This window comes from Octodon degus, unplaced genomic scaffold, assembly GCF_000260255.1.
Source record: "Octodon degus isolate 3935 unplaced genomic scaffold, OctDeg1.0 scaffold00117, whole genome shotgun sequence".
Lineage (NCBI taxonomy): Eukaryota > Metazoa > Chordata > Mammalia > Rodentia > Octodontidae > Octodon > Octodon degus.
Window position 1 is genome coordinate 1959422 of NW_004524693.1, and position 4004 is coordinate 1963425.

Here is a 4004-nt window from a genome sequence, read left to right on the forward strand (position 1 = left end):
GGTTTATTTGTTTCCATTCTGTTTTCCTAATGTGTGAGTTCATAGCTATGAATTTTCCTCTGTGAACTGCTTTCATCGTATTCCATAAGTTCTGGTAAGTTGTTCTTGAATTTTCATTGCATTGTGGATATTGTTCAACTTCTTGTTCAATTTCTTGTGTGACCCATTGGTTACTGAGTAGGGTGTGGTTTGTTTTCCATATATTTAGGGTTTTTTTTTCTGGTTTCTTTTTTCATTTATTTCCACTTTCATTGCACTGTTGTCTGATAATATGCATGAGACAATTTCTGTTTTCTTGTATTTACTTCAGTATGATCTATGGAACAGCATGTGGCCCATTTTAGAAAATGACCCATGTGTAGTTGAGAAAAATGTACATTCAGAATTTTTTGTGTGGACCACTATATATGTCCACTAAGTCCACTTGTTTCAAGCTCTGGTTCAGTTCTGTTAAATTTTGTGCTAATTTTTTGTCTGGTTGACCAATCTTTTTGGGATAACAGGATGTTAAAGTCTGCTGTTATAATTGTGGTTTTGGATGTTATATTTTTCATGTCCATTAGGATTTGTCTTATATTGTTGGGCACTCCCATGTTTGGTGCATACATACTTATGAGTGTTATCTCTTCCTCTTGAATTTTTCCCCTAACCAGTATATACTGGCCTTATTTATCTCTTTTTGTCATTTTGGGTTTGATGTTGATACTGTCTGAAAACAGGATTGCTATCCCTGCTTTTTTTCTGAGGTACTGGATATTCAGTATGTTTTACATCGTTTGACGTTCAGTCTATGAATTTCTTCATGAGTTAAAATTGTTTCTTGTATATAGCATTTTGTTGGAGTCTGGTTCCTAATCCACTGTGCCAGTCTACTTCTTTTAATTCGTGAATTGTGTCCATTTGCATTGATAGTTATAATTGAGATGTATTGATTTATGATTGACATGTCATTTACCTGTTATTGTTTACTCCTTTTTCTCTCGTGTTTAATTGTTTGCCGCATTTAGTGGGTTCCTTCTTTTCTCCTTTGTGGAGGTGTGATTACTTTGGTCCCTCTCTAGAACATCTTTTTGTAATCTGTGTAGTCTTCGCTGTATCCTCATGAAATTCTTATTTGTTCTTTGTCATGGAATTTTTTCACTTCTCCATCAAAGTTGAAAGAGAATTTTGAAATAGGTAGTTATCTGGAATGTATTCTGTTGTCATAGAGGACTTGAAGTACTCTGCTTCATGGTCTTCTTGCTTTCATGGTTTTTGAAGAGAAATCTGTCTGTATTCTGATGCATTTTCCTTTAAATGTGATCGGTTTCTTTTCTCTAGTGGCTTTTCATATATTGTTCTTGTGCTGTATTTTGGGGATCTTGACTATGATATGTCTCAGTGTATTTTTAATTGGACTGAAGTTATTTGGAGTTCTGTGTGCTTTGGTTACCTGAATGTCAGATTGTTTCCTCATATTTGGGAAGTTTTCTGCTCTTAGTTGTGCTTATATTCTTTTTATATCATTTGTATTGACTCCTTCTTTCTCATTGATGCCTATTAGTCTCACATTGTTTATCTTTGCATCATCTTGCTGGTGATGAATCATTTTTTCCTGCATTGTAGTTGTTTTTAAATGATCTTTTCTTAGATTGTCACTAGCTGCACCAGTGTCTTCAAGATCTGAAACTCTGTCTTCACTTTCACTTAAATGACTTTGGAAGCTTGTGATTGAAATTTTATGTTCTTCTATATCTCTTTGGCTGTGCTTCATGTGATCTATTTTTTTCCTCTATTGCTCATTCAAGGAATCCATCACTTTTCTAATCTCCTCTATCTTTTTTTCAGTGTTTTCTTGAGAAACAGTTATTAATTCCTTTACTTTGAGATTATTTCTGATCTGATTTCCTCTATATGTTTCTGCATTTGATTCTTCACTTCAGATGTATTAATTCAGAGGTTTCTTTTTTTATTTCAGAGTGTAATTCTGATCTGAGTTCCTCTATACTTTTCTGCTGATGTCTCTTTACTTTAGACGCTATTAATTCAGACATTTCAGCAGTGCTAGTGTCCTCTGCCCTTGTTCTGGGTGGGCTCAGGACCTGAGATTGCATTTTGTTCCTTCTCATTGTCATTTTGCATAACACTGTCCTCTGACCTTTGTTGTTCAGCTTTGGTGCTGTTATAACCTTAACCCCTACTAAAGTTTGGTTGCAGATCTATTAAGTTTGAGTTCATAGAGTTGTGCCTGGTGTGGGTCTGGTTACTGTGCTCAGTTCCTTCCTGCTGCAGCCCATGGAATTGAACTTGTTTTGCACCTTTGCCAGATGTTATGGTCCTGGATTAGCTGGGTGGTTTTTACTTCTAGTCTCTCTGCAGGGTCTTCAGCTGCAGAGTTTCACCCCAGGCCTGTATCCCAGGATTGCACTGGGTCTGAAGGGTTCCAGGGGATGTAGGAGTGCACAGAAGCTCTTCCGCACTCTCACCATGTCTGAGCTTGTGTGGGTCTGGAGGGGTCCCAAGAGTGCATTGATAGTTTTCACTCACAAGACAACCTTGGACTGGCTCTGGCTCCCAAGAGCATGCTGAAAGGTCTCACTCATGAGGGGGTTTGGGCTTGGTCCAGAGAGGTCCAACGGGTACAAGGGAGCACTGAATCTCTCCCACACACTCGCAGAGCCTGGTCTTGGCCGGGTCTGGTGGGGTCCCAAGAGCGTTGTGGAAGTTCTCACTCACCAGGCCACCTCTCAGGTTTGTGGCCAACCTCTCTGGTGTCAGCTCGCTGTGCCGGGCACATTCAAGTTGAAAACTATGGTGGGTCTGAACAGCGCCATCACCGCGGATGTGTGTGGGGTCCTCTTCATCAGATACTGCATTTCCTTCCATCACAAGAGCCGAAGTGATCCCAACTTTAAGAACAGGCTTTAAGAACGAAGAAAGAGACACAAGCATGCCAAGGGGAGACCTGGACTTTCCAAGTTACCTGACCTTAAAGATGCTGAAGCTGTTCAGAAATTTTTCTTTGAAAAAATACAGCTCTGTGAAGAGTTACTGGCTCAAGGTGAATATGAGAAGGGTGTGGATCATCTGACAAATGCAATTGCTGTATGTGGACAGCCACAGCAGTTGCTACAGGTCTTCTAGATGCTTCTCACTAAGCTTCCAACAATTAGTCAGAGCATTGTAGGTGCTCAGAGCCTGGCTGGAGATGGTGTGGAATGAAAACAAATCTGAACATAATGAAATCTCTAAAAGACTTTAAAAATTCTAAGCTCAGAAGTTGAACACCTGGGGGAATAAGGGCAAATATGCTTGGTAGTGGACTGTCCTCCACTGAAATCTACCTGAGTTAATTTTTACATTGTGTGAATCCATTTGCCTATTATTTATTTTTCCCAACGAAAAATACATTTTAATAGAGAACTTTTCATTTTATAAAAAGAGTTACTAAAATATGAATTTTGCTTATTCCTTAGACTTGCAGTTAATATGTACATATACCATTAAAAACCCAGTGCTTAGTTTTAAAGAATATGCAAAATGGTTGGGATTGCAGCTGAGGATAGAGTACTTGTGTAGCATGTGTGAGGCCTTAGATTTGGCCCCAGCATCACAAAAAAGGAAAACAGTGAAACAGTGTAGGGAAGTGGGGAATGTACATTTTTATTTTTTTGAATGTACATTTTTTTAAAGCTAGCACATTTCATTGTAAGTGAAAGTTGGATAGAGATTTGATTGTATTTTTGAAAATTGTTAACATGAACCTTTTCTAGTTACTCTTATGCATGTGTGGGGTGCTGTTATAATGGCTCCACTTCTTTCCTCTTTGTCTGTTTTCAGCAGTTTTATTTAAATCAGTGTAGTTAATGTTTCTGGGTACTTATCTCCTTGTACTTTAAGTATATGTAGGTAGAAGTCTTATCAGGAATTATATCCATGTACCTGATCTCACCTGTGAGCTTCACCAGTTGGATTCTGCTCTCTCTCTCTCTCTCTCTCTCTCTCTCTCTCTCTCTCTCTCTCTC

At 38.5% G+C, this 4004-nt stretch overlaps 1 pseudogene; it reads left to right on the top strand.

The window, feature by feature from the left end:
• Nucleotides 1-2790: 2790 nt before the first annotated feature.
• Nucleotides 2791-3201, top strand: LOC101580933 (annotated as a pseudogene).
• The last annotated feature ends 803 nt before the right edge of the window (nt 3202-4004 follow it).